This window comes from Ursus arctos, unplaced genomic scaffold (genome assembly GCF_023065955.2).
Source record: "Ursus arctos isolate Adak ecotype North America unplaced genomic scaffold, UrsArc2.0 scaffold_25, whole genome shotgun sequence".
NCBI lineage: Eukaryota > Metazoa > Chordata > Mammalia > Carnivora > Ursidae > Ursus > Ursus arctos.
The window spans coordinates 41,971,011-41,985,807 of record NW_026622930.1 but is presented as its reverse complement, the minus strand read 5'-3'; the positions used below and the strand labels follow the sequence as shown (position 1 = coordinate 41,985,807).

The 14,797-nt window shown below is 41.2% G+C and overlaps 1 long non-coding RNA gene across 1 annotated transcript in view; it reads left to right on the top strand.

Annotated features, from left to right (window-relative positions):
* LOC113242360 (uncharacterized) overlaps positions 1-14,797 on the top strand; it is a 290,347-nt gene that overhangs the window by 152,519 nt on the left and 123,031 nt on the right. The window contains exon 3 of the long non-coding RNA XR_003311894.4: positions 9,424-9,506. This is a non-coding gene — a long non-coding RNA (uncharacterized LOC113242360). The remainder of the gene's footprint in view (positions 1-9,423; positions 9,507-14,797) is intronic.

Below are 14,797 nucleotides of genomic sequence, written 5' to 3'. Positions count from 1 at the left end.
ACAAATGATGAAAATAAAGCCACGGGAGAGGCATTATATTCTTTTTTATGAATAGGACTGGGAGGGAGAGAAAAGTGAGGGCAGAGAATGTAGCCAGCGAGACTCAGGGAAGACAGGGAGGAATGGCTTGTATATGGTCCCATATCACTGTTTTCCCTGAAGCCTGGCAAGACCTCATCAAAAATGAACATGTTGGAGAAGAAATATTAGACAGCTGGGTTCCCGGACTGTGAGGGCACATTCTGTCATTCCTGATTGAGAGGGTTGGCTTTATTTTGCAATCCAGTAGGAATCAGAATTTCATACTTGCCTTTTTTCTCTTGTTGACTTTTTGTCAAGATTAAGCAAAATCATTTATATAAAATTGCTTTATGAATTACAAATTATAGTAAAAAATAATAACTTTATGGATGAGTCTATTGATACTAGTTATTATTATGGTAAGAATCATGGTTTTTTTCTTCAAAATGATTATAACTTTTAAAAAAAATTAAAAAGTCAAATGTGTTTATGAAAATATAGATACAGGAATAATGAAGGAAATAAACAAATCACACCTCATCCTACCACAATGGATGACATTTTGGTGAATGGTCTTTCAGACTTTTTTGGTATTTGTGTAACATTTTTTAAAAAAACAAAATGGAATCTTTAGTTTGTCATTCATTTTTTAAATTTGTTCGTGTTTAGCTATATATTAGTGAATAGAATGCTAATAAGATAAACACCATGTCTTTTTTAAATGTGGTTTATACTTTCCTGGGGGATTACAGACAAATAAACAGATGATTTTGTTTCAAAAATTTTATTTATTTATTTATTTGAGAGAGAGAGCATGAGTAGGGGGGAGGAGGCACAGGGAGAGGGAGAAGCAGACTTCCTGTTGAGCAGGGAGCCCTATCTGGGCCTTGATCCCAGGACCCTGGGATCATGACCTGAGCCGAGGGCAGACGTGTAACCAACTGAGCCACCCAGGCGCCTCTAAACAAATGACTATAATACAATATGAAGCATGTCATCATAATGGGGAAGCAACAGGTGCTTTGTAGGAACATCTCTCCCAGGCTTAGGGAGTTAGGAGAGGCTTCCTGGAGGAAGCGATATTTAAGTTGAGACCAGAAAGATGACTGGAGTTAGCCAGACTGCAGCAGGTGTTGTGGTGTGCCGTCTAGGGACCTCCTTAGGGACTGGACACTCATTCCCCTGCTGGCCGTATTGTTGTCTTCTGATGGTTCTTAGCTGAGGTCCTGCCCTAGAAATTGCCCTTTTCTGAAGGATGCTCCCTTGCTCAAGGTTATCTCTATCTCCAGGGGCAACAGGAGTAAAAGTCAACCTTCTGCCTTAATGCAGACATCTCTGAAGGGCCGTCTCAGTCCCAGAGCTCCTCCTAGGATCAGTGGAGGCCTCAGTTGAACTTGTATGGCAGTTCGGTTTTTCCTTCTGCCCAATCCTGCATCCCTCGCTTCACAGGTATTGTTCCTGGGAGCACTTTGCAGTAAAAATCCCGCACACAAATAAACCCTCCCCTTGACACAGAAAAAGAGTGGTAGTGATGGTGCGAATGCAGGGAAGGTGTTACTAAAAGATGGAACAGCTTGTGCACGGCCTAGAGGTGTTGGAAGAGTTAAATGTTTTGTTTTTGTGTTTTGTTTTGTTTTGTTTTACAAAGACTGCAAAGTAGCAAGTGAAATCAGTAAAGACACATGATTCCAAAGAGGGAGTCAAGCTCTTGTCAGCCACATCAAGGAGACGGAGAGATTGGACTCGATCCCAAGGCTGTTGGGAAGCCCTACAAGATAGTAAATCACAGGAGAGGCATGATCTGATTTTCTAATTTGTGTTTTAGAAAGATCATTTTGGCTGCTATGTGGCACCATTAATTAAAGCTCTCATCATCGATCATTGTATTTTTTATTAGAACGTTGGAGTGATTCGTGACCTCCTTTTGCACTCTATATCTTTACAGAATGAATGGCAGATCATATGTCCCCTGGGAAAGTCGTGTAATGAGCACCGGTATTATAGCAGTTTTGCAGGACCTTTCAAACTCTGAAGGGATTCGATCATAGTTCTTGAATCTTTTTCTTTAAACCCTAATTCACACTGTTTAAATATTTATTGAGCACCAACTACATGCAGAATGCACTGTGCTATTATTGCTGTGGGAGATAAAGGACAAAAGCTCCAGTTAGGAGACCATGACTGCCTTGTTCATTGCTTTACCACTGCAGTGCCTGGTAAATAGTGAGTGCTCAATACATGAATAAGAGGAATAAAGACATTTAGAGAGATGGACAAATTACTTAGACCTCGAGACCACAAAATGAGAACAATAATAACTTCCATCTGTCAGGGTTGTTGTGAGTGGTAAATAAGATAATGTTGGTAAAACACCTAGTTTGCTTAGTATATACTATAAGTCATATTTACTCAAATAGTCCTAAGATTGTTTACTATTCCCAAGATTGATAGAAAGAAACTAAGAATTTGAATGATGACAACCAAACTTTTGGTATCTATTTCTCTCTTGTCCTCTAGATCCTATAATATCAATCACTTCAAGAGAAAAATGTGATTTATAAACCAGGTGAAAAAGAATCATTCACTCAGTTTACTCAACAGATATTTTCTGAGGGCATCCAAAGTGCCAATCATGAGTCATGCAGTGGTGAACAGAACAGACAAAGTCCTTGTTTTCATGGAGTTTATAATCTAGAAGGGAGACACTAAACAAAGAAAATCTCATTATATTATAATCCAAACAGTCTGTCATTAGAGAGAATAATAGAAGCTAATTTAATAATAGAAAGGTAAGTCTTTGCTGAAGAAGTGACCTTTAATCTGGGAACTAAGAGTGGGAGTTTTATTAAGAATAGGAGATAAAGCATTCCAGGCAGCAGGAAAATTCTGTGCAAAGGCCCCAGGGTAGAAAAAAAAGACTTCGAGCCTTTGGAAGGATGGAGAGAAAGCTGGTGTGGCAGAGTGGAGGGAGATGAAACTGGAAAGGAGGCAAGGCAAATCTTGAGGGACGTTGGCCACATGGCCTTCCTTTATCCAGACAAAAGAATATATAAACTGCCTGAAATCTGACTGCTCTCTGGTTGTATCAGAGCAGTCCCGGATGCCTGTGAAATAGAAGGGCAGGCTAACTGTGGTCTGAACAGTCATATTGAAGCCTTGGGAAAAGTTGGTTAATTTTTCCCCCTTCTGGTCATCATGATAAATGAAAAAGCATGTAACAAAGGAACCTAGCTGTTTGTTGAGAATGCTTATATATTTGCAGATATACATTGCATATATTTCTACTTACATTTGTATCCCTATCAAAGTAGAACTATTAGAAAGCCTTTATTTTTCTTCTTTTTTTCTTGGATGTGGTTCTTCCAGTGAAAACAATCAGTGGGAGTAAGGAACAATTTAGAATAGAGATGCTGCGGTGGTTTCCCAGGAGAGGTAGGAGAATTTTGGGTGTCGTAAGTGTTTGGGTGGTGGCTTATGGCCTGAATTTGCTCAGAAAGGCCTCCATTTCCCTCTTAGTGATTAGAACAACCTGTGTTCTGGAATACAGTATTTAAACACCAAGATTGGCATTGCTATCTTCCAGGATGGTGAGGGCTTAATTAACATTTGAAAATGCTTTGAGATCTTTGGATAAAAGTGTTCTGGAAGCATGCAGTGTTATTATCTTTGGAGTGATATAGGTCATGTGACACAGGAAGTGGCTTTGAAGGAAAAGAAAACCTTTCATCAGGCAAACTCCTTGGGGTGGTTTGAGCCTGTTTTGAGTGACTCAACATGCCCGTGTCATCTCTCTCTAGACCATGAATGAAAGGAATAACTTGGCCTACAGCTTAGCAAGTGCCACCATCATTAGCTGCAAGAATTAGGTAAGCTTGCACGTTAAACATTTTACAAATTATGCAGAATCCTATAGCATTTAGAGCAGTTGCCCATTAATAAGCATCGAATAAATATTAGCTGTTACTATTATTGTTGTTCTCGTGAATATAGTTTAAAATGTCTGGATCTCTTTTCTCTGAATTTAATGCCTTTTAACCAAAAAGTTCAATATTCTTCAGTGATAAACTAATCTAAATTTCATTTTAAAGACTTGGTAGGGGCGCCTGGGTGGCACAGCGGTTAAGCGTCTGCCTTCGGCTCAGGGCGTGATCCCGGTGTTATGGGATCGAGTCCCACATCGGGCTCCTCTGCCATGAGCCTGCTTCTTCCTCTCCCACTCCCCCTGCTTGTGTTCCCTCTCTCACTGGCTGTCTCTATCTCTGTCAAATAAATAAATAAAATCTTTAAAAAAAAAAAAAAAAGACTTGGTAAAGAGCAAAATAAATGTAAATCATTACTGTTGAGGTCCTAATGTGAGAGCTACAGATAAGGCACCTTCAGCGCCTAAGACCTTCCTGGCAGGTAACATGAGATCAGTGTTGGGTACTTAGTCCTTCCCGTTTCAACAAGGACTCAAAATAGAAATTGGGTTTCCTAACTTCTACTTCCCTGATGATTCCTCAGGGTCTTCACTGGACAGGATTTCAAAGAGAACATTTAAAAGTAGTTGCAATTGATTTAAGGGTAGAAGTGCAGAAAGATTTCATCCTGTTCCTTCCACTAGCTTTTATGTCTTCATAATACTTCCTGGAAATGTAGACGTCAGGACCCGGGTGGGGAGTGGAGAATAAGGAATATGGCTCACTTGAGAAAAGTGTATTTTTGAGCACTATATATGTCAAACCAAACTTGCCCGTGTGTATTTGTGAAATTAATTTTGCTGGCTTGATGACCAGAGGTTTGTTTTGTTTTTTAAATAACACACCTGCCTCAAATATGATATTCTGAACAAAGAAAAGGTGTATTGGCAAGTGGCACAGGAAAGAGAAAGAGGAAAAGGTGTACGTCAGACGCTATAAACCAAGACAGAAAGCGGCGAGGTCGGAGGAAGGACCACTCAGGGCATGCTGGGAGGATGGGTGGCCTGGGGCATGCCGGGACAGAGAGCTCACCCAAGGCATGCTGGGAAGGGTTCCAGGACTTTTATCTGCACCTGTGGATGGGGAGGTACCTTCTAGGCGCTGGCCCACGGTACAGTGGGTCAGACACCCAGCCGACCTAATTAAAAGCTCATTACACCAGAGTCTCCCCGTTAAGAGGGGAACCCACGTGCAAATCCCTCGGCGCAGGCGCCGTCTCTGTCCCCGGTTTGGGAATTCCAGCCCCAGCCCCAAACCCAGCTGCAGGGTTTGGGAACTGCGGCGAGTTAAAGGGATCTCCCCGTCTGTGACCATCAGGTACAGTTTCTTTCGGGATTATTTCACATTCCAGTACATTAGTTTTATCCGCTCTGAAACAGTTTAACAAAGAAAGCTCTCTGGTCATCACATGGGTAAAATAACAAGAGATAAAAGAACGTGTGCTTCACCTAATCAGAAACAAATAACTAAATCAGTCTGAAAATGCAGCCTTTCCTGTCCCGTCCTCCTTTTCATTTATCTTTCAGGGGTGGGATTTTGAAATTACCATTCTATAGGCAGACTGTGGTACCGGTCTTCCTCTCCTTGTGTTTTATATAATTGTTGCCGACCTTGACAGAAGATCTCAAAACTTAAGTATAAAGTTGGTAAATGATACTATTGTTTGGGAGGTGGGGTAGAGATGGGGTGGGAGCAGAGTTTATCTAAGAAGGAAAAAAAAAAAAAGGGAAAATGCACCCTTACCAGGCTCAAAGGAACTGAAATGGATCAAAGTAAACAGAGACATCTAAAAGCTTTTGTAAGTTAAAAGTGGCTATCTGTTGCAGGTCTTGCCTCATTAACTGCTGATTGAAGCTCTGCTTGGCCCTCTGGGATACCTAACACCCCAGGCCTATCACCAGATGAACCCCCGGTTAGGCGCTTTTGCCTTTGCCTGTGTTGCTTTGCACAGCTCCTTGACCTCAACCTTCTTACAAATGTTTATCCTTCTACCAGACAAAGTGAGTAAAGGTTTGTCCTTGAGAATCTTGCTGGGAATTTCCCTTCCAGCCAATGAGGAATTCCCAGAAAAGAGAAATGGAACGCACAGTTGTGCTATCTAGGGAGATCGGTGTTCTGAGACGTAGACATGCAGCTCTGGTGTTTTAAATAAAGCCTCTGCACAAGAATATGCAGGGGAAAGTGGCCACAGTGCGTCTTTCCCTTGGGTGTTGGCCTTATTTCCATATGTGAACGGTGAAAGGTGACGATGAGGCCATATGCTTGAAGATACAGATATCTCTTGGCTCCCGTGGTCACAGCCCTTCACCGGGCCATTCAGCTGGGACAGGGAGCTGAACCTGAGAGGGCTGTCTAGGGGAGGAAGACCGAATAGTCGTGGGGGTGGGTTTGGGGGGGTTGGAGAGGGAGGAGCCGCTCTTTGAGCGGGACCAGATAGGTCTCTGTGTAGAGTAATATTACAGCTCTTTCTCTCATAAACAAGCTGCATGCCTGCTTCTAAAGACCCATCTGGCATAGCTTTGAGAATGGCAATAATTACAAGCTGATGATGGACATGGAAAAAAGCCCTGCTGAGCTAACTCATAAGGAAGTACAGGCCAGGACTGCAGGGAAATTACAGGCTGAAAACCTTTCTAGTTTAGGCCTTTTGGTGTTCTTAATCACAGACTTTAAATGTTGTAATAAACACTGTTGCATTTTATTGACCAACTCCCATGACAGGCAAATCTTTTTCATTTTATTTTATTTTTACCATTTGCTCTTTGGAAAGCTGCTCAGCAGTGTCTGTCTAGGCCATGCCAATAGACCTTTAGTTTTTCTGCTTGTAGGAAAATTAGGTAAACAGGGGTGACTTTTTATTTAGTTAATAGAGATTTGCAACATTTTTTCTTAAGTTGCTCTCTGCATTTTGTGGTTCAGACGGCCCCTCAGGCTCGATGCTTAACCTGTAACTGTATAAGATATGGCCTGGCTGTGTCAAGGAAGAAGAGGATAGAACAAACTTGGGAAGAATAATTTATGACTTGGTACCGTTAAATAGCGTTTATAACGTAGAAACAAGTAAAACTCCAAGTTAAAAACTATACCGTTAGTTTAATGGAAACTTGAGTTCTGGTCTTGTTTGGAGGGGCGATCCTTATTTCAGGGGTACATTCGATATGGAAAGGATGACTCTTCTCAAAGTTTTGAATCCTAATATTATACAAGTGAATCTAAGACATTTTGTCCTTTCAGACATTTTAGATCATTTAATGGAGCGAATCTTCCTAGAAAGGGGAGGATAGAAACGCTGGACATTTTCTTTCCTCTGAAACATCACTAACCTCAAAATCTATAACTTAAATGTCATGGCAAAATTAGTCTTGAATATAGCACATTACCAATCGCTGTAATAATGGGATTTTGAGACCTCGTGTGGGTTTTGTTCTACTTCAATACATGTTATCCGTTTCCATCAAAAGCATTTAATCTTCATTTTATACATTTTAAAAGTCTGAGGTTAGAAATGATGAGTAATATTATGAATCAGGATTTTGTGTGTGTGTGATCGTATTAACATACACAAATAGATCTCTGTTCCAAGGATATCTTTAAGGATTTTAAGGCAGTGCATGTGCAGGTCATTATTCCATAAGCACTGATACCCCTTTAGTAGCTTATATCCAGGTCCTTCCCTTCTTTGCCACAGTTTCTCATTTATATTCCTTAAAGACTTGTATTTCATTCTTTGTGTTTTGCATACAGTCCTGGCTATCCCAGATAGATTATTTAGTTGTCCTTTTGCATTTGATTACTTGTTCAAGGACATAAAGTTATGGGGGTCTATGAAGTTAGAACAATGAAATGGTTGTGCAATGGAGATTTACCAATATAAACTCAATTTCTTATCCTTTCTTTGCCTTTCATAAGCATTGTTTTAGACCCGAAGCTCCCTTGTCAATGAGAAATTATTTCTTTATTTCGAACTGTCTCTTTTCCTATAGAGGGTAGAATTGTTCCTAACAAAAGAAGCATGAATTGGTGGAAACTATATATTAAATGCAAGGCTATTTGTCTAGTTTTCATTAGGTTGCTGAGTGAAAAGCCTCAATTCCTCTCTTTTCCCAAGGTACTCAGATATCCATGAAGTCCCCCTCATCTCACACTATCATTTCTCTCACCGGGTGCAACCCGACTTTAAAGAATTCAACACTTACTGGGCTTTAGAGAACTGTCAGCAATGACAGCAACCAGGGACGCTGACATGTCTTATTGTTTACAAAGGATGAGCACAACAAGGCCTCTCGGATGACTTGATAAGCCCTGCAATTTCTCTCTCCCTGATTCTGGCCTCTGGACCAGCTGCCTTTTCGTGGCCAGCTAAAGACACACGTATCAAAACTTGATCTAAACACCACAAGTCAGCAAACAGCAGCAAAGATAAACGAGGGCTGCTCAAGGTCGCTTTGTAAACAGTGAAAACAGAAAGAGAAACAAGAAAATCTCAGTCCCTGATTCTTTGTATGCATACAGTTTTCTTCTGTACTTAAAGGTTGATGAGAAAACATCCTGGGCTAGCATTAAAGTAAGCTCATGGACTGTTATCATAGTCTTGAGTATTTAGTCTCTTTTTCTCACTTTAGCATCCCTTCATTCCTCTAGAAGTACCAGTTGATGTTGTACTTAAATTACGTTCATCTTTTTTTGTTATTGTTCTGTTTTGTTTCGAAATAGTCTCAACACAGTCTTTTCTATTTAAGAAATCGTGAGGTGTTTTGGAAATTGTAGAAATGCGCATGCTTTTTCTCATTCCTACTTTGTAAAGAGGAACTTTCTTATCAGGAAGGGGATCCCAGGAAGTTGAAATTCCTTTCCTCCTTTCCTGTGCTGCCTTTCAGCTTTGAACAGGTAGATGAAGAAAGGAAAGTTTCACGTGTTTACTGACCCCAGGGTCAATGCTTTTGTTAAATGATATATACCATAACTTTACCAACCATGTGGAGCTTGGGGTATTGTCTTCCTTAAAGTCTTTGGAGCTGAGACAGTGCTGTTCTGAAGATGCCAGACTCTTCCCAGAAAGGAGCTGTTTCAAGGTACTTGGATAAAAGATTTTTACAATAGGCTTTCCCCCCTTTCTCTTTTTTTTGCAGAAATGCCATTGTTGAAAATAGTGTATGTCACAGTTGATTAGAGCAGAGCACCTTTCTTAATTTTAGTAATTTCAAAGCCACATCAATCACAAACACTGTAGCTTAATATTGACAGTCACAGACAGGGATTTAATCTTGATTATGAGGCAAAATCTTCCTGGTCTCTGCTAACAATCTGCTCAACTCTTTCTGGACAGTTCTCATAAAATATATGCCTAATTTTTACCAGAGCATCTGTCTGTACATGCGTTTTTTTGCTAAATCACTGCTTTGGGTTGAGTCTCAGAACTCAAGTGACTATTCCCTTTTTACAGACGGTGAAACTGAAGTTCTCCATCTCTCTGCTCTGTGGGCTGCAGCGTGGGTGACACAATGACCTCAGGCTGTGTGCTTCCAGGTAAGTTTTTCACTTTGCTGCTCTCTCCCACGAGCCCAGTCTAAAGGTGAAGGCTCAGTTGTAACTGGGATACTCAAAACAGAAGGCCCATTGGTCAAGGCTCCCAAGAGTGATAAGCCATGGAACATGAAACAGCAAGCTCACAGCTCTTTGCAGTCGATAGCACCATCTGAAAACACTTGGAACAATGCGTTCTATGGCTAGGAAATGATATGGAGGAACAATAGTCACTCCAGGTCATGGTTGAGCGTCTGGAATATTGAATACTGCTGATTCTGCCGGTGCTGTACCTCCTTCAGTACTTCCTTTGTTTGATGGGGGCAATTTCTATCCTCCTACCCAAGTTAAATGTATTTTTGTGATTTGACAGGCTCAAGTGTTAACTCTTCTTGAAATATCTCTATTTGGAGTTACTTATAGATATGGTACAAAAACATTTTCTTCCATACGTGAAGATGAACTTTCCTGCAAAATTATCCAAATACTTTATTTCTCTCACTGGACCATCATTTTAGGAATTTTTCATCGGTGCCAGGTACAGAGTAGGTAGTCATTTGTGCTTATATGCGATGCACTCTGTAGAGGTCTGCATATCTAGATGGGACCTACCGATGCTACTTCTAGCAAAATAAGAATGATACTATACTCATCAGAAGAAGGACTTCATAATAAGTCAAGGGTCAGAAGGGGGTGTAGTACTCTGTTTCTCCCCCATTTTCTCCAGCCTCCTCTTGCTTCTTGTCCAGTCTGGCTGTGGCATTCAGACAGTTGTTCAGTTCCAGGTTTTGTTTTTAGCTTGAGACTGGCGAGTAACTGTAGAGTTTGAGGTTCTTCTACTCCTGGCTCCTCTTGAGTCCAAGTGTCATTTTCAAGATTGGGTTTCTTGTTTTCTCAGGTAAATTCGTCGGCCTGCCTGCTTAGATTTTGCATAGTTCAGACCTCTATCTGCAGAGATACGAGCCCATGAGATCTGCTAACATGCAAACTGGAGATAAAAGCATTTTTTAAAATGTCTTCCTGCACGCAGGCCTGCTTTATAATAAACTAGAACAGTGCAGGAATTAAGATGTTGTTGAAATGCCTGAGTGTCTCTGCCCTTTTATTACATCCAGGGTGATGAGGTCATGGCTTACTGTTTAGCTTATATGGTGCAATTAAGAGATTCATTTCTTAACGTGATTCATCCCAGGAAGAGTTGACTCAAACGTTTCAGGGGAGAGGCAAGACTCGTATGAGAAGATGTTGGAAAATTATGGTTTTCTTTTAGAAGTTTGAGTTCATTTTTTCATTCTAGGCGAGAATGAGAACTGCACTAAGCCTGTCTCGGATTTCTGAGTAGTAGGGAATTTGATTACTTAATGCCAATAAGGCTAAAGAGATAGTTTTAGTTCTTGGCTTTTTTCCCCTTTTTGGAATGATGGCAAAAATGTGAACTAAATATTTGTTTTATTAAGACATCATTAGATCTTTGTGTGTAGAGATGTTTAAATGAAATAGTATCATATATATATATGTTATATATTTATATATATTTTATGTATAATATTTTATTGTGATGTTTATCTGTTGAGCCTTCATCGAACCCTTTTAAATGCAGATTTAAGTCTCTACTGCTGAAAAAGAGGTGTCCTCCCCATTTGGTCAGGGCAGTTCTCAACCATAGTCAAACCCTTCACAAGAATGTGTGAATACAAAAATGTTAAGAAGCACTGGATTAGGCCATCTCTATTCTTTTATGAAAGTCTTATTCATGGGCCTCAGTTCGAGTAACATTTACTGAGGTTTCTTTCTTCCCTCCAGGTCTTCCTTGATTCTGTTTCTTGGCTTGGTTGTTTATCCATGGTTCAGCTTTTAGTGAAAATTAATCAATTCTCTACTGGTCAGTTCAGTACAAGAACCATTCATGGGGGCGCCTGGGTGGCACAGCGGTTAAGCGTCTGCCTTAGGCTCAGGGCGTGATCCCGGCGTTATGGGATCGAGCCCCACATCAGGCTCCTCTGCTATGAGCCTGCTTCTTCCTCTCCCACTCCCCCTGCTTGTGTTCCCTCTCTCACTGGCTGTCTCTATCTCTGTCGAATAAATAAATAAAATCTTTAAAAAAAAAAAAAAAGAACCATTCATGAAAAGCCTACCTTATTTAAGACACTATGCTAGGCACCCAAGATCATCTTTAGAGGGATTAACTAGTGTCTCTATCCTTTAGGAGGAGATGGAAAATTCTACAATAATGCATACAGGTCAGATTGGGAGAAATATTGTAACAAAAGGTTATATGTGCTCTAAGGAGGGAACGATTTATTTTGCCTTGGAATCGAGTAGGGCTTCCTGGAGGTGGTAACATTTGAATTAGTCTTTAGAGCAGAAGCAGGATTTGAAGAGATAAAGCTAGAGGAGAAGTGCAATGTTTTGGACATGTGAAAGCCCATGACATGATTCAGAAAATGAGAAGACTCTGTTCTGGGTAGAGCGTTAACTGTGTGTGAGGAGAAACGACAGGTAAGTGTTGAAGTTTAGAACACTTTCCATTTATTAGCGGCCTTGAATGCCATGTTCAGACATTTGGACTTTATTCTAAAAGAAAACAGAAAACTGGTAAAAGCTTTTGGACTCCATTTATTAGTGGCCTTGAATGCCATGTTCAGACATTTGGACTTTATTCTAAAAGAAAACAGAAAACTGGTAAAAGCTTTTGGACTGAGAGGGTGCTCCACAATTGTAACTGTACCTTAGGAAGGTAACAGTCAGGGATATGACAAATAACTTGGAGTTGAGAAAGCAGGTGGTGACGGGGGACCCATTGGGGGCTATTCTAACAATCCAGGTATAGATGACATGATGTAGGACAGTGATAGTAGAAGCAGAAGTAAGAGAAGAATCCAAGAGACCTACTAAGTCTAGAATTGAATGTGGTGGGTTACATAAATCACAGAAATTTCTACTTTAGGGTGGTTGGTAAATGGAGAAACCATGGACTGAGATAAGGAAATTTAAGAGAGGAAGGTTGAAAGAGAAGACATTAGTGCTTAAATTGGCATTTTAAATACACTTTGAATATACACACGATTTCTTTAGTTTCTTGAAGAACAAACTTGTTATAGCCATTTACTCTCAATTCCCTTGTTAGAAATACACCCTATGTTGCTTTTGCTTTAAGGCCTTAACGCTCTCTGACTCTTCCAAGGAAGAGAAGAAAAGGTATATTTTCTCTCTCTCACTTCTGAATGTATTTCTATTTTCCCTAATCTCAAGGTATTTCTGAAGAGTATCTTGAGCTTTACTCAAGATGGACTCTTTGACCTAACTCCTCTTTCTCTGGCCATACTCTTGAGGATGAAGCAATTTGAAATCCTTGCTAATGCTTATAAGGATTCTCGGAGGTAGACAGAACTGGCTTTTACAAGGCTAGAACTGGAGCCAAACTGGATTCTTGGATCATGCATCTCCTGCCGGTTATGAAGCTGCCAGCTCCATCCCAGTGGGTGGAAATGGACACCAGCCCCCGAGGAAGTGATGGCTGCGCATGGGCGTCTGCTACCTCTGCTGCTCCCTCCCCTCCATGAGGAAGGAAACCGTGGGCTTTCCTGGGCATTTTTCTTGTTCTCTTAACGCAGGGGGGCTGAAGAGTCTTGGACTTTGGAGTTTGGATAGTGAACCTAAGCCTGGAGGGACTTCCAGAGAGCAAACGGTTCCCATCTCTGAGCAGTTGCTACTTTCTTTCTCCACCCCCCTTCCAGTGCTGTACAGTTCATCCCATCTCCAGAATTTCAGAGCACGGTGGAGTACCTGGAGTTCAAAGCCCATGGAAGGCTTTAAGGTGGAGACGCTGAAATGGGAGGGAGTGTACCACTGAGCTTTCTGCCTGTGAACAAAATATGATTTATATAAATATTCAGACTCTTTCCTAAGTTATTTCTTTATCAGATTTGCATGCCACATGTCCAATGACTAGTCCTCTTGAAAGGTGGTGAGGAAGAGTGTTACCGAAATTATAAATATCTACTTCTCATTGATAAAGCTCTTCCAAAGTTTGCAGTATGAATTTGGTTTGCAGTTAAAATTGCCCAAATCCAATATTTAAAAATTCTGGGCAGCAGATTCAGCTCTGAATCTCTAGAAAATAGTGTGTAAAGGGTAGGTCTCTCTAACTAGACTATGAAGTTAAGGGACCATGTGCTTTATGTGCTTAACAACTTCTTCAGGCCATTTTAGGTCCCATTTTCCCATCCAAGAAAACTGAGAATGTTATGCTTTTTTTTTTTTTGGTTATGTTGTGGCACAAAATTGCTTCTCTAGTTTCAATTCCCTTGATTATTTCAACAAGAATGGCTAAGATAAAAGAAATCTTCAAAAAGGACATAAATATGAGCCTTTCCTGCTGCTTCTAGCCCAAAAGCATGCATGAAACACTTCCCATATACCCAGCATACTGAAGGGTGCTGTGTGAAATCAAAAAAAGAAGAGCCCGTAGGAGCTCACTGCAAAGTCTCTGAGTGAGGGAAGAGAGGGCTGGAGCAGAGGAAGGGGGAGGCCTCCTCATCAGAATCTCAGGGCTCTGATCCCTTAAAGCCCCATGGGGGAAATGCTCAGAGTAAAAGCCCAGCCTCAGCCCTCCTCAGTCTTTTAGAGATGGAGTAGCAGGGGGGAAGGATGGAGATGAAGTGGCAGACTGGTTTATTTGTGATAGACTGACTGGTTTTAATTCTCCACAGTAGTGGGTTTGAGGGCAGCAATGCAAAGGGCAGCTTCTTCTGATTTTTTTTCTTTTAAATGTTAGCTTCTGAGCAGCTTTCGTGGCAAAATCCTCATCCTTTTTGTGTTTTATAATTCTTCGTGGTATCCCCCCTAAAGGCAGCAGGTAAGTGCTGGGGTCTAGCTCTCCAAGAGGCTGATATTCTCCAGACATGTCCATAGACACTTGTAAGTTGAGAGCCGAGTCCTCTGTCAGACACATTTTCCTTGTCAAATCAAGCCTGCCCCACCTCGCTGACACTGATAGTCCTGGGAGCCAGTTCTGATGCCAACCCGTATTGAACTCCTAGATGTGAGTACACTTTTTTGAAGGGCAGCTTGGGCTAAAACTTGACCTTTCCGAGCTTTGGGAGGTGGGCAGGGGAGCAGAATGTTGCCGGGGAGAGAGAGATTTCCCGGTTATTCCTGCAGGGAGTCTGTTTACTTGCCTTCAAGGGTCACGGCCATCTGAATGGGCTTCTCTGGCTCTGCTCTTGGGTTTGGTTTCAGAGGACCCGGTCCTGTGGAATTCCGCTCCCCATCGCCCTCCCCTTACTCTGTTA